Source organism: Saccopteryx leptura, chromosome 13, assembly GCF_036850995.1.
Source record: "Saccopteryx leptura isolate mSacLep1 chromosome 13, mSacLep1_pri_phased_curated, whole genome shotgun sequence".
In the NCBI taxonomy this organism is placed as follows: Eukaryota; Metazoa; Chordata; class Mammalia; order Chiroptera; family Emballonuridae; genus Saccopteryx; species Saccopteryx leptura.
Window position 1 is genome coordinate 43,138,717 of NC_089515.1, and position 21,685 is coordinate 43,160,401.

General features: G+C 46.4%; 1 protein-coding gene across 2 annotated transcripts in view; it reads right to left on the bottom strand.

Annotated features, from left to right (window-relative positions):
- TBC1D2B (TBC1 domain family member 2B) overlaps window positions 1-21,685 on the bottom strand; it is a 76,702-nt gene that overhangs the window by 50,925 nt on the left and 4,092 nt on the right. The gene's annotated exons all lie outside the window — the stretch shown is intronic.

The following is a 21,685-nucleotide window of genomic DNA, read 5'->3' on the forward strand; positions in this document are numbered from 1 at the left end:
GCGTCGGCCTAGCGTGCGGAGGACCCGGGTTCGATTCCCGGCCAGGGCACACAGGAGAAGCGCCCATTTGCTTCTCCACCCCTCCGCCGCGCTTTCCTCTCTGTCTCTCTCTTCCCCTCCCGCAGCCAAGGCTCCATTGGAGCAAAGATGGCCCGGGCGCTGGGGATGGCTCTGTGGCCTCTGCCTCAGGCGCTAGAGTGGCTCTGGTCGCAACATGGCGATGCCCAGGATGGGCAGAGCATCGCCCCCTGGTGGGCAGAGCGTCGCCCCTGGTGGGCGTGCCGGGTGGATCCCGGTCGGGCGCATGCGGGAGTCTGTCTGACTGTCTCTCCCTGTTTCCAAGCTTCAGAAAAATGAAAAAAGAAAAAAAAACAAAACAAAAAAAAACATATATTACACAAAAACCTGCATGCAAGTGTTCAGAGGCTTTATGCCAAAAATTGAAAACAAGCCAAATGTTCGTCACTTGGTGAACAGATGAACTGTGGCTTACCTACAAAATGGAATACTATTTAGCAATAAAAGGAACCACTGATTCACCCAATACAGATAAATATTAAATGCATGTGTGAAAGCAGCCAGACCCAAAAAGCTTTATATTATATGGTCCATTAAATGTCACATAAAATGTATGTGAAATTTTGTTTTTATTTATCCATTTATGTTTGAATCTATTAGGATACCATTGGTTTGTAAAACCATACAAGTTTGAAATGTACAGCTCAATGGAACACCATCAGCACACCACACTGAGCATGCTCTGTCCCAGGCAAAATCTTTTCCCGTCCCCATTATTTCCACCTCCACCCACACTCACCCCTTCTTTCCCATGTATGTGACATTTTAAAATGCAAAATTATAAGCACAGAAAACAAATCAGTGGTTGCCAGGGCTTGGGATGAGAGGAGTGACTGATTGCAAAGAGACAGCACATGAGAATTTTGGGGTGATAGAGCTGTCTGTATCCCGACTGTGGTGGTGGACATGTGAGTCTTCTGTCAAACTCACAGAACTATATATGACTGAGTGAATTTCATTACATGTACATTAAAAAAAACTCAACCAAGATGAGGAGGGAAACCAGAAAATAAACTAGCTGTAAATAAACTAGAAGGCAGGTATAAACCCCATAAAGGAACCCCGAGAAGGATGCCAGGGCACAATTGTGGGAACCTCATCAACACTGGCGTCCAGGGCCAGTGAACAGACATCAGACACAGTGGTCCCAAGGTCAGAGGAAAACGTGGAAAACTGTTTTACAGGCCTGACAGTATACAGCTACTGTCCACAAACATGGGACAGCCTCCAGTGCTACAACCTTGGGTCTTTCTAGTGACACTTGCACGTGTAGTCCCAGGTAAGTAAAGCCATCCATGATAGGATCTCTGGGTATTTTACAGAAAGTTCACCCACCTATGAGCTAACTGATCATTTTATCCATCAATCAACCAACATTTACTATAACGCAGGGGTCGGGGACCTATGGCTTGTAAGCCAGATGTGGCTCTTTTGATGGCTGCATCTGGCTCGCAGACAAATCTTTAATAAAAAAATAATAACATTAAAAATATAAAACATTCTCATGTATTACAATCCATTCATTTCCTACCGCTCATGTTCAAGATTGCGGGTGGCTAGAGCCAATCACAGCTGTCCTCTGGGACAACACCCAATTTTTATTGGATAATGTGTAATGTACACGGGTTGTTGTGAGGTCAGGAAGTAAATTTCCCTCTTTTTAATCAAGTAGTCAGCTAGCTAATTGCAGAAACCCTTTTGACAAAGAAGATAGCTAAAAGAAAAAAAAGATGAGGAGTATCGTACTTTTCAGCAGGAATGGACAGAGGAATTCGCCTTTGTGGAGAGAGCAGGTTCTGCAGTGTCTAATATGCAATGATAAAAATTGCATCGATGAAACGGTGCACTTCGACACACGCCATACTACATTTGCATCGAAATATCCAGCAGGGGACAGCAGGAAGAAAGCATGTCAAGAGCTACTGTGCAGAGTGCAAGCTAGTCAGCAGCAACTCTGTGGTTGGACCCAACAAGGTGACTGGAATTCGGCTAGCTTTGCTGGTGCTTTAGTAACTGTGAGAAACAGAAAGCTATTCACAGATGGGGAGTATGCCAAAACATTCATGCTTGATGTTGCCAAAGAACTTTTTGATGACTTTTCAGATAAAGACAAGATAATCAAACAAATAAAAGACATGCCTCTGTCGGCAAGAACTGTTCACGGTCGTACCATCTTGATGGCAAATCAAACTGAGGCAACACAAGTGAAGGACATAAATGCAGCACCATTCTTTTTTCTCGCTTTGAATGAGTCAACAGACATAAGCCATTTATCCCAGTTCAGCATGATTGCAAGGTATGCTGTCGGTGATACACTACGTGAGGAAAGTCTTGCTGTTTTGCCTATGAAAGAGATAACAAGAGGGGAGGATTTATTCAAGTCTTTCACTGAGTTCGCTAAAGAAAAAAATCTACCGATGGATAAACTTATTTCGATGTGTACTGATGGTGCTCTGTGCATGGTGGGGAAAAACAGAGGATTCGTAGCGCTTCTTTGTGAACATGAAAAGAGACCCATCCTAAGTTTTCACTGCATCCTACATCAGGAGGCGCTTTGTGCACAGATGTGTGGCGAGCAGCTTGGTGAGGTAATGTCGCTGATCATTCAGGTGGTCAACTTTATTGTTGCCCGAACTTTAAATGATCGCCAGTTTAAAACACTGCTGGATGAAGTTGGGAATAATTACCCTGGTCTGTTTCTGCACAGCAATGTGCGTTGGTTGTCAAGAGGGAAGGTGCTCAGCCGTTTCGCGGCTTGTCTGAGCAAAATCCGGACTCTTCCTGAAACAAAAAATGTCGAGCATCCTGAGTTAGCTAACACTGAGTGGCTCCTGAAGTTCTACTATCTTGTGGACACGACTAAACATCAGAAGCAGCTCAATGTGAAAATGCAAGGCGTTGGAAATACAGTCTTAGCCTTTCAATAAGCAGTGTTTGCATTTGAAAACAAGCTGGAACTCTTCATCACCGACATGAAACAGGTCGTTTACTACACTTTGAAAAACTGGGAGAGTTTAAAGATGCATGCACAGCAAGTGACCCTGCTCAACATCTTGATCTCCAGCAGCTAGCGGGCTTCATATCTAATCTCCTGCAGTCATTCAAAGCACGCTTTGGAGAATTTCGTGAGCGCACTCGTCTTTTTAAGTTCGTCACCCATCCACACAAGCATGCAGTGAACAGCACCAACCTGAGTTATATCCCTGGTGTCTCTGTCAGAGATTTGGAGCTACAAGCTGCTGACCTGAAGGCCTCAGACATGTGGGTGAATAAGTTCAAATCACTGAATGAAAATTTGGAAAGATAAGAGCGTCGGCCTAGCGTGCGGAGGACCTGGGTTTGATTCCCGGCCAGGGCACACAGGAGAAGCGCCCATTTGCTTCTCCACCCCTCCGCCGCACTTTCCTCTCTGTCTCTCTCTTCCCCTCCCGCAGCCAAGGCTCCATTGGAGCAAAGATGGCCCGGGCGCTGGGGATGGCTCTGTGGCCTCTGCCCCAGGCGCTAGAGTGGCTCTGGTCGCAATATGGCGACGCCCAGGATGGGCAGAGCATCGCCCCCTGGTGGGCAGAGCGTTGCCCCATGGTGGGCGTGCCGGGTGGATCCCGGTCGGGCGCATGCGGGAGTCTGTCTGACTGTCTCTCCCCGTTTCCAGCTTCAGAAAAATGAAAAAAAAAAAAAAAAAAGAAAATTTGGAAAGACCTGCACAACAGCAGGCAGAGTTGGCAAGCAAACACAAGTGGGGAGAAATGAAAAAACTTCAACCCATGGACCAGCTGATTGTCAAAACTTGGAATGCGGCCCTGGCTGGTTGGCTCAGTGGTAGAGTGTCGGCCTGGCGTGCAGGAGTCCCGGGTTCGATTCCCAGCCAGGGCACACAGGAGAAGTGCCCATCTGCTTCTCCACCCCTCCCCCTCTCCTTCCTCTCTGTCTCTCTCTTCCCCTCCCGCAGCCAAGGCTCCATTGGAGCAAAGTTGGCCCAGGTGCTGAGGATGGCTCTGTAGCCTCTGCCTCAGGTGCTAGAATGGCTCTGGTTGCAACAGAGTGAAGCCCCAGATGGGCAGAGCATCGCCCCCTGGTGGGCATGCCAGGTGGATCCCAGTCAGGCGCATGAGGGAGTCTATCTGACTGCCTCCCCGTTTCCAACTTCAGAAAAATAAAAAAAACAAACAAACTTGGAATGCGCTTCCCATCACATACCACACACTGAGGCGTGTGAGTATTGCTGTATTGACAATGTTTGGCTCTACGTATGCATGTGAGCAGTCTTTCTCACATCTAAAGAACGTTAAGACCAACCTACGATCACATTTAACAGATGGAAGTCTCAACACCCACATGAAGCTTAACTTCACCATATATCAACCAGACTTCAAAGACATCAGCAATGCCCTGGCCAGTTAGCTCAGTGGTAGAGCATTGGCCTGGCATGCAGAGGTCCCGGGTTCGATTCCCGGCCAGGGCACACAGGGGAAGCACCCATCTGCTTCTCCACCCCTCCCCCTCTCCTTCCTCTCTGTCTCTCTCTTCCCCTCCCGCAGCCAAGGCTCCATTGGAGCAAAGATGGCCCGGGCACTGGGGATGGCCTTTTGGCCTCTGCCCCAGGCGCTAGAGTGGCTCTGGTCTCGACAGAGCGATGCTCCTGAGGGGCAGAGCATCGCCCCCTGGTGGGCAGAGCGTCGCCCCCTGGTGGGCGTGCCGGGTGGATCCCGGTCAGGCGCATACGGGAGTCTGTCTGACTGTCTCTTCCCGTTTTTAGCTTCAGAAAAATACAAAAAAAAAAGCCATCAGCAAAACCATGCAGCACCAGAAGTCGCATTAATGGTAAGAAGTACTTTATTCATCATTGGTTAGCAACAACATGACAACGTTATTAAAAAGAATTCAGAGACTTATTGTACTTTAACAGTGTTGGTCTTACATAAAATGCACACATTTACTTGTATTTAGTGTTAAACATATTGTATGGCTCTCACGGAATTACATTTTAAAATATGTGGCGTTCATAGCTCTCTCAGCTAAAAAGGTTCCCGACCCCTGCTATAACAGTTTGTCAGGAATAACAGATCCCTGGAATCAGGGGTTGGCCTCATGAGAAAAACAAACCAGTAGTTTTAAGAGTGTGTCAAGTGGCGTAAGAGGCCAGAGGGGCGAGATGGGCTGCTGTGACTGCAGAGTACTAAGCAAACATCTAAACAAGCAGAGGAGGTAGAGCAAGGCGATGGAGCTTGAAGCTCAGGAAACCTGCCCCCCTACAGATTCGAAAGGTCACAGTTTGGGCTTAATGTCAGACACACAGGAGGTTGTATCTGTTGAATAATTAAGAAATGAATGAAGCAACACAGGAGCTTGGTGTTAAAGGAGAAGCAGGCAGTAGCCAGAAGGACAAGGCAGAGAGAAGAGTGTGTGCAAAGACCCTGGGGCAGGGACAGCATGAGGGGAGAGCAGAGGGGTATGGAGAGAGGAGAGGCTGGGGCACCCAGGGACAGGCCCAAGAATTTCTAGTGGGGCAATGCCATGATTATACAATGTCACTGCAATTGAGAAGGTGGATAGAGGATTCATGTCTGGGAGATTAGCCTACCTGTGAGTCCCAAGGTGTGCAGGGCAGATGGCGGGGGGTGGCAGGTTAGAGTGGAGGGATGAAAGGAGGGAGGCTCAGCCTGGCTCTGGGCAGGGAAAAGAGAAGCCAGCACTCCCAGAGGAGGGAGCGGAAAGTGGCTGGGAGACACTACCACAGCCAACATCAGAGCCCAAAGCCCACCTCCGTCCCCTTTTCCATTCACAGGGTCCATATTGAGCCCCCAGTCTCCCACCCCCCAGCATGGAGAAATGTGTGTTTAGGAGGTATGTGTGTATGTGTGCACACGTGAGACCACCAGGGATTGTTCAGACACTCCCCTCGCCCCCCAGCCTGCATACTCTCCTCTATTTCTGTCTGTGCTCAGAAAACTGGCACACACAGTGTGAGATCCCTCACTAACCTCTCCAGCTGTCTCCTATAATTGCAGGCACCATGAAAAATCTGCTTTTTATAAGAAAACCTTCTCCCTTTACATCTCTGAATAATAAATCTAACTAGGAAACAATTAGTAACCTCTTAATCATCTCTTACTGAATTCCTGGGGCAAAAGACGTAGATCACATGCTTTCAGTGTCTGACATATTATTCATGTTACAGAACTCTCTCTGGTCAATAAGGCAGACAAAACACCTCGAGACAGTGATTAACGGGTTCCTTTAAAAAAAAAAAAAGCAAAACTAGAAACCACTGAAAACATCTGACTTCAATCCCCAGCAGCTCATGAAAGGCTGGTGCTGTGAGCACGTGGCCGGGGTGTGTGCTAGCAAGCATCAGGGAGGCAGGAAGGCCCTTCTCTGAGGAAACTGAAGTCCAAACACAGAAACACATACAGGTTATAGGACAGGGCAGGACCAAGAGCAACCAAGAACAAAATATGGCGGAATCTGCAGAAATCCAGAGTCTGTGAGTTTTCCATTTAGTATCTTTTATTTAAACAGAGACTGAGTCCTATCAGGTGTAGAACCAGAAACTAGTGTCTTCACAGTCCCAGTCTCCCTTTGACATGTAAAATTCATCTAGATTTAACCTGTCCAACAGCCAGCTGCATGTGGCTGGCTACTGAGCATGTGAGACACAGCTAGTACTATATGATGAAATGTTTTGGATACACTGGGTTAAACAATACATGTTTATTAAAACTAATTTCATGTGTTCAATGCAGCTTTTTGAAAACTTAAAAGTGTATATTATGGCTCACATTGTATTTGTATTGAAAAGTGCTGGTCTAGATTATAATGACAAATAAGTTCCACTTTGAGAGCCAAGGTTGGTGGGAATGGCCTGGGGGTTCAAACACAGGCCAAGAGCATGGGGTTCTTGGGGTGTGGGGCAGCCAACACTACTCCCTTCCACAGAACTTTATGACTCAAGACAACTTCCTTCTTCAACTAAGCACCTCCACATCTCCATCCACTCCATGCCAGTCATGTCCACAGATGCCAACTTTCTTTAAGGACCAAAAAGAATGAATCTGGCTGGACAGGGTCCCAGTTTTAGGACCTTTATTTGCTACCCTCTCTAAAAGTGGGGCAAGGAGGGCCATCGAATAATCTGGGAGTTTTCTGCACTGAGAAAGCACTGAAATTGTCACCCCACACCACATTCACCAAGCACCAGAGGGGTTAGAGGCAGGACTGGAGAGGACCAGTAATTGCCCTGCCCAACCCAGCCCAACCCTAAAGGATCATTTAAAATGCTTGAATCCCAAATTCTGGAGAGTCAGACAGACACTGCACTCCTGCTAGAAGGGCAGAGACAAGGCCAAGCTCCACAGCTCAGCAAAGTGAAAGCTGACGCCAGGCAAGCAGCTAGCAGGAGGCCTGGTGTCAGCAGTTCTGTCTGAAGGCTCCTGGGGCCAAATCCTGAGTCTCTCATAAGACTCGTGTCTCCACTCATACTCATCCTCCAAAGCCCAGGGCAAAAGCCATCTCCAGAGGAGGTTTCCCTGACCCAAGCCTGCAAGTTCTCTCCATACTCTGAACCGGGAGGTCATAGCACCATATAGCCCAGGGCAGCTTCCCATGGAGGTAGGGGCACTTCCTGTGTGTTCTTCACTAGTCTGCATTCCTTGAAGACAGAAGCCAGACCTGCTGGCCTCACTGTGGTCCAAGACACCTAGCACAGTACCTTGAATACAGTTAAGCACTCAGAGACTTGACTCATCCTCTCCTCATGTTCAGCTACTGATAATGCTTCAAGACAGCTAAAATCCCGGTTCAAACTGGCACCAACCCCCACATGATAGACCAAATGGAAAGTCACTTTGCCAGTCCCCCCTATACAGCTGCAAGAATGTACTGGGGGTGAGGGGACACAAGGACTGGGTGGGCACAGCCCTGATGTAACAGACATCTGCTGCTTTTAGGTGCCATCACATCAGGTGCCTGTTGAGAGAATGAAAATCAGGCCACCCTCATGCGGCCTGAGGTAGAATTTAGTCCCTGACATCTGGCTGAGAACCATGTGATGCCCCAGCTGCTCCCAAAAGCCAGAAGTCCTTTGTCTCCAATACCCAGAAGTCAACTCTTGGGAAGACAGGCCCCAACCACCTGACTCTTCTCTTGGACCCTTAGGGGCTGCCTTTCCTCCAAGCTCAGCTCTCTCTTTGGTGTTCAGAGAAGTCCCACAATAAAGTTATTTGATCACAAGTTCATTCATTTTGACACACATTTATTAAGGGCCCACTCAGCAGGCAATGCGTTACTGGGGGAGGGGGATTAGAGCATACACAGGAGCCAGACCTCACGCCCTAACTTCATCCTTGCTACACAACAATTAATCCAACCTCTCTTACTCCCTGGGTCCCTAGCCCTTTTGTTAAAGGTTACCTATCAAAACTTAACACCTTTTAGCCTGACCAGATGGTGGCACAGTAGATAGAGCATTGGCCTGGGATGCAAAATACCCAGGTTCAAAACCCTGAGGTCATGGGCTTGAGCGTGGTTCTCACCAGCTTGAGCGTGGGCTCACAGACTTGAGCATAGAATCATAGACATGACCCCATGGTCACTGGCTTGAGCAAGGGGTCACTGGCTTGGTTGTAGCCCCCCCGGTCAAGGCACATATGAGAAAGCCATCAATGTATAACTAAGGTGCTGCAATGAAGAATTAATGCTTCTCTGCCTGACCTGCGGTGGCACAGTAGGTAAAAGCGTTGACCTTGCCTGACCTGTGGTGGCGCAGTGGATAAAGCGTCGACCTGGAAATGCTGAGGTCGCCGATTCAAAACCCTGGGCTTGCCTGGTCAAGGCACATATGGGAGTTGATGCTTCCAGCTCCTCTCCCTCTCTCTCTGTTTCTCTCTCTCCCTCTCTCTCTCCTCTCTAAAAATGAATAAAAATAAATAAATAAATAAATAAAAGCGTTGACCTGGAACACTGAGGTCGTTGGTTCGAAACCCCAGGCTTCCCTGTTCAAGGCACATATGGGAGTTGATGCTTTCTGCTCCTCCCTCCCTTCTCTCTCTCTCTCTGTCTCCTCTCTCTAAAATGAATAAAATCTTTCCCTTCCTGTCTATCTTTCCCTGTCTGTCCTTCTCTCTAAAAAAAACCCCCAAACTTAGCATTTTTTAGCAGCTGTAACAATACTCATCTCCTTTAACCCACAACTCCATTCCTGGGAATCTCTCTAAAGTAATCCAAAAGAAGGAAAATGGAAAAACACCATGTACCTAAGAACATGTGTTCACTTACTTGGCAAATATTTATTAAAAGCCTAACTTAGGCCAACGTGGCAGTCAACACTAAGGACACAGAGCTGGGTGAGACCTGGTCAGTTCTTGCCTGAGACGATCCAAGTGAGCAAACAGTTTCCTTTTTGCCAGCAATAGACTGTTAGAAACATGTTCACAATCACAATCAAAATATGAACGCCTAAGCATACATTTAAGAAATCCTGCCTGACCAGGCGGTGGTGCAGTGGATACAGCGTCTGACTGGGATGCCGAGGACCCAGGTTCGAGACCCCGAGGTCGCCAGTTTGAGCGCAGGCTCATCTGGTTTGAGCAAAAGCTCACTAGCTTGGACCCAAGGTCGCTGGCTCCAGCAAGGGGTTATTTGGTCTGCTGAAGGCTCACGGTCAAGGCACATATGAGAAAGCAATCAATTAACAACTAAGGTGTCACAACAAAAAACTGATAATTGATGCTTCTCATCTCTCTGTTCCTGTCTGTCTGTCACTCTCCCTGACTCTCTCTGACTCTCTCTCTGTCTCTGTAAAAAAAAAAAAAAAAAAAAAAAAGAAATCCTCAGCCTGACCTGTGGTGGTGCAGTGGATAAATTGTTGACCTGGAAATGCTGAGGTTGCCAGTTCGAAACCCTGGGCTTGCCTGGTCAAGGCACATACAATAAGCAACTACTACAAGTTGAACTTCCTGCTCCATCACCCCCTCTAAAATCAATAAATTAAAAAATCTAAAAAAAAAAAAAAAAAGGAAATCCTAACACATTTAGACACTTATCAATATCCAGTCAAAATTCTAAAAGGAGTTCTTCAAAGAATGGTAAGGAGATTATGAAATTCATCTAAAGTTTAACCTTTGAGAATTCTGAAAAAATAAAGGTATAAGACTTTGCCCTGCATATTATAAAGAAACAATAATGAAACCAGCACTATTGTCAGAGAATCAAAACATAAGACTAAATACATAAAACAGTGATGTAGCATTTCAAATCAAATTGATGTGACAATTGCTAATTATTAAACAATGGCATTAGGAAAGTTGGCTAAAAATTTGGAAAGAAATGAATATATGTTGAATTATGACCTAGGCCATAATATAAAGGAAAATGAATTCAAATTTAATTCATGACAGTGTTGCAAGATAGTATGACCTATTTAATGGCTGAGGACTGTGGAGCCTAACTGTCTGGGTTCAAACTCCAGCTCTTCCCTTTGCTGGCTGTTAGGCAACGTGTCTGGGCCTCAGTCCTTGTTGTTAAAATGTGAATAATAACAAGAACCTACTGTTTCAAGACTAGATGACTTTTTTCACGTTAATCTCAAAACAGTGCCCAGTGCACCGCACACTGTTAGGCATCCACTATCCACGTGCTCACCATGGATGAGATCTCACAGGCATAGTGGAAATTCAAAGCTGGGCCTATGCTTCTTGCTATTAGGGCAAGAAGGAGAAGTGCATGCATGCCCAGGACAAAATCCATCTTCTCAGCATTTCAGCAGGAATCAGAAGTTCCTCTATGGTTTTTCTCAAATAGTGAAATCCCAATAACCCCAGCACAGACAAGTTCAACTGAAAATCCTGCAAGCGTGCTGGCTTCATGCACAAGGACAACTCCCACATCACAGGCTAGTCTTCTGCACACCAAAGGGGGTCACCACAGCATGACCCCCAGGCCGTAAAGTGTACAGTTCTGCTCTAAGGACATTATAACAGACTGCAGTGAGCCCAAATATGGAGAAGAAAGATCATATCCAGCATCAGAGAATCACCAGGTCTGAAGTCCAAAGAGTGCCCTTATCAGACTTTCCCATCATGCTCCCTGACATTCTCCTGTTCAGATACTCAGGTCTCTGTAACAGCATCCCAACTGGTGTTGCTGTCTTCAGTCTCCCCCCTCCAAACCCTATTCTTACACCTAACCATCAAGTGTTATGTGTCCCACACTTAGAACTCTCTGATGGCTTCCAGTGCCCCATGGGATTATTGCCTCTCCCCCACACAGCAGGCACCCAGAAGCCGGCTTCCATGACCCCTGCTCCTACTGCACTAACAACTCCTACCTGCAAACTCCTACTAGCTTCTCAAACTCATTCAGTTCATAGATCTCATCTACTAGGCCATCTGATGTCCCTTACAGAGCCACTCATTCACCCCTCCAAATACTACATGTGATGACACAGCAGCTCAGTCACCACTTAGGATGTGAAAGGATCAGGGCCTACCATGTTTACAAGCTGAAAGGCCGGTGGCCATGAAGAGCCACAGAAAGATGGAGACACAACTAGATGGGGGAAGTCTGACATCCTGTGGGAAGCAGTCCACCCACATACTGCTCAGAATGAAGGGATTTTTATTTCTTACATCTAAGAAAGGATATCTGGATTTCCGAGCTGTGTCTAAGACAATTCTTCCATAAGCAATAAAAAGCACAAGAATATTGGAGGCAACTTGATAATACAAAACGAAACTCAGTTAAAATAGATTATAGCCCTGGCCGGTTGGCTCAGTGGTAGAGCGTCGGCCTGGCGTGCAGAGGTCCCGGGTTCGATTCCCAGCCAGGGCACACAGGAGAAGCGCCCATCTGCTTCTCTACCCCTCCCCCTCTCCTTCCTCTCTGTCTCTCTCTTCCCCTCCCGCATCCGAGGCTCCATTGGAGCAAAGATGGCCCGGGTGCTGGGGATGGTTCCTTGGCCTCTGCCCCAGGTGCTAGAGTGGCTCTGGTCGCAACAGAGCGACGCCCCGGAGGGGCACAGCATCGCCCCCTGGTGGGCAGAGCGTTGCCCCTGGTGGATCCCAGTCGGGCGCATGCGGGAGTCTGTCTGACTGTCTCTCCCCGTTTCCAGCTTCAGAAAAATACAAAAAAAAAGAAAAAAGAAAAAAAAAAGATTATAATTCCAGGTTGATCTAGTTCCAAGTTTTCTTTTAAGTGTTTCAAAATCACGAGCCTAGAAACAACCGCAAGAGATCTGGCCTAGTACTAATGGAGAAAAATGTAATTTTTCCCTCAGAAGGTTTTGAAATCTTGTGTTTCAGCCCAGTGACTGACAATGAGAAGGGAAACGACACTGGATCATCAGGCTCCTCGGGGCTGATTGCAATTGCATGAACCCTCATCCTCCAGTGACCATGATAAATTCTCATTTTCTATCTTTTTAAAATGCCATCTTACCAGCTGCATACTCATTTATAATAATTATTAAAATAACTACATGGATTCTAATCTAAATCTCTTCAAAAGACTAAGCAAGAACCTAGACCCCACAATCATTTTCCATAACAACTTGAGTCGGAGGGGGTGGCCTTTCCCCAGGAAGATAACCCACTCCTCATCTGCTCTGGGAAGTGACAGTCTGAGCAGTTTTGCCACCTCTAATAGTCAGCATTCTCTTAAAAAGCAAACACGACCCTGGCTGGATTGCTCAGCGGATAGAGCATCAGCCCAGCATATGGACGTCCTGGGTTTGATCCCCAGTCAGGGCACACAGGAGAAGCGACCATCTGTTTCTCTTCCCCTCCGTTTCCCCCTTCTCTCCCTCTTCCCGTCCTGCAGCCAGTGGCTCAATTGGTTTGAGCTTGGCCCAGGTGCTGAGGATAGCTCGGCTGGTCCCAGCATCCAGCCTCAGGAGCTAAAAATAGCTCAGATGATTCAAGCATCAGCCCCAGATAGGGTTTGCCAGGTGGATCCTGGTCAGGAAGATGCAAGAGTCTGTCTCACTATCTCCTCTCCTGTCACTTAAAAAAACAACAACAAGCAAACACCTCAAGAGAAAAGCCATTTCTTGGACCCATCTTCAACTAAACTTTTTAGCTTTAACAATTTAATAGAGTTTAACAACTCAAGGTAACAGACTAGGAGAATAAAGCCTACAAATAGAACAGAGATAAGCCAAATTCTAGGAAAGGGGCAATAAGGAAACTGGGCTTGTGAGTGGCCAGGCCTCAGTGAAGCTACCCGGGTGACAGATCTCATCCAAACAAGGTCAAGGACCAGGCCACTCTCTGGGCCTGCTCTTCCTGTAGGAAACGTGGAAGCCTGTCCAAATGCTTTCTGTTTCAGAAAAAAAGGAGCACGTGGCCTCCAAGTGACCACAGACTACATTCCTATGGCTCCCTATCAGCTCTGCTCTTGCACAATAAGAGGGAGCCAGGGTTTATGAGCTCAGGAAAATAAAACTCCTGCAACCACAGCCAGCAGCTTCTTGGACCACCTCTGCCTGCAATGGTTTCCACACCCCACACAACACTGCACTGCTCTGGCTTGGAGTTTTTTTAACTTAAAAGTAGGGCACATGAATGACTGACTTAAAAAGTTTTAGGAACTAGGGTCTCGGAGGGAAAGATTCCTAGGCCCCACACAGCAGACATTTCGGGTGCAGGGGCCTCTGGTACCAGAAATCTGCCTGGCCCATTAGTGAATTACAGGAGTGTTTGGGAAGCATGCTGCTTCTAACAGTCTTTTAAGGTAGAGCTGGTGTCTCAAGACAGTGTCAGGTGGTTCTCCTATCCAGGGGTCGTCAAACAAATGCGCACGACTGGCCCACCATGAAAGCTGGAACGCCCACTACTGGGTCAAATAAACGCGCAATTGGCCCACCATGAAAGCTGGAACGCCCACTAGTGGGCGGTAGGGACCAGGTTGACCAGCACTGCAAAAGTGGGCGGTTTTTATAAAAAGTTTGACGACCCTTGTTCCCTTCTGTTATTCATCCCCCTCTGGGTGGTAGGTCAGGGGCTCTAAAGTCCTACCAGCTATTGGGTGGTGACAATCACTAAAACTCACTCTTTGAGAGAGACCAGTGCCCCTGAAAGCCCCTGGAGGGACCCGAGCATGTGGTGGTATACCAGTGACTAAGTGACTGCATGGGGGACAGAAACCTCAGGGTCATCGAGGAATTGTGGGGAGGGGTAACAGGCTGAAACCACTGTCCTGGAGCACAGAAACTTGGACTGCAAAGAACACGTGCAGATATAAACCACAGAGCACCACCTGAGGATAAGGGCTCAGCCTCCTGGTCTCCACCACACAGTCTAGTTCTCTCTAGACCTCTTTACTTCTGAACCAAAGAGAACTATCATTCACAATCTGGAGGACAGCAGTGCTTCTCAAAGGGATAGCGCCTGACTGGGCGGTGGCACACTGGATAGAGCGTCAGACTGGGATGCGGAAGACCCAGGTTCGAGACCCCGAGGTCGCCAGCTTGAGTGAGGGCTCATCTGGTTTGAGCTAAAGCTCACTAGCTTGAGCCCAGGGTCGCTGGCTCGAGCAAGGGGTTACTCGGTCTGAAGGCCCGCGGTCAAGGCACATATGAGAAGGCAATCAATGAACAATTAAAGTACTGCAATGCGCAACGAAAAACTAATGATTGATGCTTCTCATCTCTCCGTTCCTGCCTGTCTGTCCCTGCCTATCCCTCTCTCTGACTCTCTCTCTGTCTCTATAAAAAAAAAGGGGGGGGGGAGAGGCACAGAGGTCTACAGCAGAGGGGTTGGGATGATGGGTAGAAATGCAGATTCCTAAGGTCTACCCTAGCCTACCACCTGAATCAGGACCTCTGGGGGTGGAACCCTGCAATCTGCATTTTAGCAGGATCTCTTGAGGCTTCTTCCCCACATCAACTTTGAGAAGCACAATTCTGAAGGAGACACTGCCCTTTAATGAAAGAAATCTTATCAGCACATTGCTCTGGGATATTAGATGGGAGAGAGTCATGCAAACTGTAAGGCTTAAAACACTGGTTCACGGGGAGTGGAGGCAGATAGAAGAGGGTAAACGGAATAAATGGTGGTGGAAGGAGACTGTCTTGGGGAGGTGAACAGACAGTATAGAGATGATGTATTATAGATTTGTATACCTGAAACCTATATAATTTTATTAATCAATGTCACCCCAATAAATTCAATTAAATAAAAGAATAAAACACGGTGCACTTCTGAGACTAGAGGGCACAGCTCATAGAGCAACAAGAGAAAACACGCTCAGAGGCCATGCGAACACCTCCAGAGAGGGCTCTGGAGCAGGGACCATCAGGCCTCATCTCTGACACTAGCTTATTTTTAAGTTGACCCTCTGAAAATTTCTTACCTGTACTGTTCATTTCCAACCTTCAGGTCACTAAATGTCTTAATCTATGCCACCGCACAAAATCGGTCAGTGAACAATTTCAGTATCTGTATGCAACAACGAAAAACAGAATAAGCCTAGTTTCCCTACTAATGAATTAAGATGGAACTACAAAGCAAATATCAACAAACTGGTACACTTAAAATGGTAAAATAGCCTGACCAGGGGTGGCACAGTAGATGAAGCGTTGACCTGGAACGCTGAGGTCAGAGGTTCGAAACCCCGGGCTTGCCCAGTCAAGGCACATGTGAGAAGCAATTACAAGTCGATGCTTCCTGCTCCTCCCCCACCCCTGCCTTTCTCCCTCACTCCTCTCTCTAAAATCAATAAATAAAATCTTTTTAAAAAAAAAAAAGAAAGAAAAGATAAAATGGTAAAATATCGTTCATGAGTCTGGGAAAGGTTTTGGTGTCTGGCTGTGGGATTTGGTTTCCTCTCTGTGTCAGGTGCGGACAGGGAAGGTTGATTACCAAGGACCTCTTCAGTTCTGACTCAGGGTAATGGCCCTTAGAGCAAAAACAAAGAACTTATTCCAGCTCACAGAGTCACTTTAAGAGAATGTCCACAGCCCAGAACAGAGCCAGACACGCTCCCTGAGGCCACAGGCAATGCTTCACTCCAGCTACATGCCCTATGCTGGCAGGGCCTTGCTCAACAAATCTGTTAGGTGAATGGCTGGCCGGCTGGCTGTATTACATTTCTAAAGTCAGGCTACTCTCGGCAAGCTCAGCCTCCCCAGGACATCAGAGGGCTGGAAAGGGAAATGAAGACTGGGCTTGCCGCCAAGAAATGACATAATCCAAGACCAACATCTCTGATAACACTGGCCTGCCCACCTCACATCTAAGGCCAGGCCTGCCTCCCACATGCAGACAGGTTCTCACCTGAGGCAGAGTTCAGGGAAAGCCTGCTCCTTCTGGTAGGGCTGACCAAAGAAGAACCAAATCGTTGAGCAGCTACACAATTACACCAAAACCTGACCAACTCCCCAGCCCATCTTGTCCAGGGAGTGCTTCTCGACAATCAGTGCGTACATATCTCTCCAAGCCTGCAGTGCTCACAGAAATTATTACACAAAGCACAGATTTCTGGCTCTGGGCCATATCCGAATTAGGATTCTCCCTCTTCTTCATTTACTTTGGAAAAATGCCAGACCTCCCTCAGAATCGAAAAACTGGCAGACATTTGATATTTACTCCCAATGCTGAATACAAATATGGTTTCTGTCGAAGTTTTTATTCAAAGCACTTTCAATTCTTTTATTACATCAAGTGTTGACCTATTTTTAAAGTCTTAACTAGCTATCCTTTCTTAAATGAATGGAAAAATTTCCCTGCTGTATCCACAGAAAAAGCATAATGCTTACAATATGGCAGGTGCTCAAAATATTTGTTGAATGAATGCACACACACTGCAAATGTCCCTGTGACCATGTAACAAGAGCACAGCAAACACACACCCTACAAAAACACGAGGGCCTGAAGCATTCCTTTGGTGCATCTGACACGTGCCTGACACTCCTCTAAGAATGAGGAATGCAGTGGTGAACCCCAGTCAGATCTCTGTCCACAGAGAGCTAATGCTCTAGTAGGACTACAGCATCAGATGCTTGAATAACAGAACAGGACTAGACTCACTTCTGGGAGCAACCCTAGCCTGAATCTCTAGCTGATTCAGGGTTTCCAGTGCTGCTTGGTAAGCTACTGTTTATTGGTTGATCACGAAAGCTGCAGCCTCCCCAGAGATCATCTCAGCCTGGTGCCCCCAGAAAGCCTTGCAGGTACAAGTGCCCAGAGTGCTCCCGTCACTGAGTTCTCCAGGTAGACTATATACCGGATACTAGTTAGAAGCATCACTGCTGCCTAATTCACTATTTCCATATCATATTCATTCTGTGAAAGCAAACAAAATCTAGCTGAGGACTGGGCCTGATGGCATAGAGATAAACACTCACTCAATGCTATTGAGACCCTACTACATAAATCTCTAAGAGAACTGAAAATTCCTTATCAAAACTGTTTCCTGGAAGACAAGATGGCGCTGGAGTAGGCGGACGTACCAACATCCACCTCCCAGAACCAAAGTGGATTACAAACTAATTTTAAGAACTATCATCTGGAAAAACCAACTTTGGACTAAACTAAGAGGACTCTTCAACCAAGGAACACTTGAAGAAGCCACACCGAGACTGCTTAGTGTATCCCAAGGTTCTCTTTACCAAGCCACAGTGGCAGAGCTCCAGGGAAAAGCAACCTGGTCTCATCTCTCCAGGCAGAGGAGAACAGAAGCTCCATCTCCACACATGCTGCGGATGGCTTTTCCAGTCTACCTGAATCATTACCAGCTAGAAGCAGCAGTCATTGGGACTTGGACGTGAGCTGCAAAGTATAGAATTGTGACCATTCCAGTGCCATGCGGACTTTTCCTGGATGTGGACTTTTCCTGGACTCCTGCTCCTTGTGACAGCTCCTAACAGACTGAACTGGGGTTGGGTTGCATTTTTCAGGGATTTGGCATGGTGTTGGGGCCAACTTGGACTTGGTGAACATGTTAAGGATACTACTCTTTTATGGATCCTTGCTGTATTGGCCAAGAGTTTGCTTAAAGGCTTTAATCACTGTAAAAAAAAAATAGAAGACTAGATAAAGAATATGTGGCACATATACACCATGGTATACTATTCAGCCATAAGAAATGATGACATTGGATCACTTACAACAAAATGGTGGGATCTTGATAACATTATACTGAGTGAAATAAGTAAATCAGGAAAAAAACAAGAACTGCAGGATTCCATACATTGGTGGGACATAAAAACGAGACTAAGAGACATGGACAAGAGTGTGGTGGTTACGGGGGGCGGGGGGAGGGAAGGAGGAAGAGGGGGAGGGGGAGGGGGGCACAAAGAAAACTAGATAGAAGGTGACAGAGGACAATCTGACTTTGGATGATGGGTATGCAACAGAATTGAATGACACGATAACCTGGACATGTTTTCTTTGAATATATGTACCCTGATTTATTGATGTCACCCCATTAAAATAAAAATTTATTTATAAAAACAAAACAAAACTGTTTCCTGGTCCTGGCCGGTTGCTTAGTGGTAGAGCATCAGCCCAGCATGTGGATGTCCCAGGTTGGACTACCAGTTAGGGCACACAGGAGGAACAACCATCTGCTTCTCCACCCCTGCCCCCTCCTCTTTCTTTCTCTCTCTCTTTCACTCTCTTCCCTTTCAGCAGCCATGGCTTGTGTGTTGGCCCTGGGCACTGAGGATGGCTTCATGGATCCTCTGCCTCAGGTGCTAAAAATAGCTCGGTTGTGAGTATGGGGCAGAACATCAGCCCCAGACAGGGGTTGCTGGGTGGATTCCGGTCGGGGTTCATGTGGGAATCTGTCTCTATCTCCCTTCCTCTCACTTGGAAAAAAACCCCAAAAAACTCTTCCCTTCCCCAATACGGGAGTTATTTCTTCAATAACAAGGTTCTTCTCTTTGGGGAGAGGTACTATATATATTTTGTTCTGACCCGAAGGTTGTCACCCAGTGGCTCATGTGCAAAGGCACCTCATCAAGAACCGTTCACCCACAGAAGCCTCAAAAGGCCATGTCCAGCCCACTGTCTATTTTATATATCTACAAGCCAAGAATGGTTTCTACATTTTTAAATGTTTGGGAAAAAATAAAAAGAATAATATTTTGTGACATGTAAAACTTACATGAAATTTCAGAATCCATAAATAAAAACTATGGGAACACAGCTACACTTCTATGGTTGTTTATGTACAACAGTGTAGAGTAGTCAGAGATGGTATGGTTGTAAGACAGGGGTCCCCAAACTTTTTACACAGGGGGCCAGTTCACTGTCCCTCAGACCGTTGGAAGGCCAGACTATAAAAAAAACTTTGAACAAATCCCTATGCATACTGCACATATCTTATTTTAAAGTAAAAAAACAAAACGGGAACAAATACAATATTTAAAATAAAGAACAAGTAAATTTAAATCAACAAACTGACCAGTATTTCAATGGGAACTATGCTCCTATCGCTGACCACCAATGAAAGAGGTGACCCTTCTGGAAGTGCGGCGGGGCCAGATAAATGGCCTCAGGGGGCCACATGTGGCCCGCAGGCTGTAGTTTGGGGACCCCTGTTGTAAGACCTGAACTATTGACTGTGTAGCCCTTTACATAAAACATGTGGCCACCAATGTAAGTGTTCTCGGAGTCTAGACAGTGGGTATGAAATACAAGAGATGTAAAAATATAGGACCAATCATAATCTGGGGATTGAAAGGCAGCCACCTCCATGACATGAGGTGAGAACATCATCTAATATATTTGAGGATTCTGGCTGATTGCTTCTTTTTCTTCTTCTTCTTTTTCTTTTCTTTTTTATTTATTTAATTTATTTTTTTGAGAAAGAGACACAGGAACGTTGAGCTGCTCCTGTATGTGCCCTGACAAGAGAATCAAACCAGCAGCCTCCACACTCTGGGATGATGCTCCAACCAACTAAGCTATTCAGCCAGGGCTTCATTTTTTTGACTTATTGATTGATTTTTAGAGAGACAGAGAGAGGAAGGAAGAGAGAGGGGAGGGGGAAGGAAAGCATTCATTTGTTGTATCACGCAGTCATTTATTCACTTGTTGTTTCCCATGTGTGCCCTGATGAGGAATCAAACCCACAACCTTGTCAACTCAGGACAATGCTCTTAACTGATGGAACTAACTGGCCAGGGGCTGGCTGATTGCTTCTAAACGGTTGGAGCTCACACTAAAATCAATGCTTACTAGGCGACCAACTTCTGTTCATTCATTAAACAAACGCCTACCTGGGTGCCTACTTTGTGCCTGGCACTGTTCTCTGAGGTGAGGATACAAACAGCAGTCCTCAGGAGACAGGAAATGTGATGGAGACTACGCCACAGTAAGAATTGTGTGACAGGTAGTGAGAGATGGAAAGCCATTGTGATATCACCCACATGAGTCTGTACAGGCCTTTACAGAACTTACAAATCAGGAAGCCATGACAACTCAGGAAAGTCAAATATTTGTAAAAGACAATGTTTCCAGACCCCTGAGCAGATGTCCCAGGGTAGGATTAGCAGAACCTTTTAGCCAAGAAGGCTGGTCCACTACATCTATCTTGTACTGAACACACCATGATTACCCAGGCTAACAAATGTTTGTCATTAAGCTGAGAACAGTTTCAACACCAGAGAATGTGCATTTTCCTCAAAAAAGTGGGTTAAGAATAAGAACGCATGACTATTCAGTTACATATGACTTAGAAACCAACACACATGTTCACTGGAGCACTCAGTGCCTTCAAGAAAGGGAGTAAGACCCTGGCTGAGTAGCTCAGTTGGTTAGAACATCATCCTGATACACCAAGGTTGCGGGTTTGATCCCTGGTCAGGGCACATGCAAGAATCAACCAATGAATCCATGAATACATGGAACAACGAATTGATGTTTCTCACTCTCACTCTCTTTCAAATCAATAGATTAAAAGGGGGGGAGGGGCCTGGCCAGTTAGCTCAGTCAGTTAAGAGTGTTGTCCTGAAACACCAAGGTAGTGGGTTCAAGCCCCGGTCAAGGAACGTACAGGAAGCAACTAATGAATGCACAACTAAGTGGAACAACAAATGAATGCTTCTCTCTCTTTCTCTCTAAAATCAATCAATTAAAAAAAAAAAAGGGAAGCCCTGGCCAGATAACTCAGTTGGTTAGAGCACTTTCCCAAAGCACAGAGGTTGCAAGTTCAATCCCGGTGAGGGCACATACAAGAACAGAGCAATGTTCCTGTCTCTCTCTCTCTTCTTTCCTCTGTCACTAAAATCAATACAATTAAAATAAAAAGGAGGGGAGTAAGGTTACACAGGACTCATCTGCTGACTGTGTGATGATGCTTCTTGTTCCAGAGACTGCAGAGATCTGGCAGAGAAGAGTCATCAGAGCTCCACCCTCAGTCAATCACATGCTCTTCTTCCCTAAGTGCCAGTTACCCTACAACTGTCTCCCATGCCTCAGATCCCAGGAAAGCTCATTGAGAAAAAAGCCTCCAGCACCCCTAAATACCCCCCACAATGAAGCATCAGCCTCTGTCTAACCATTGTAGCAGTTCCCAAATGTCCAGTGATAAATCCTATACATCCCAATAAAGAGTTGCTTGGGCCTCTGGCCGGTTGGCTCAGTGGTAGAGCGTCGGCCTGGCGTGC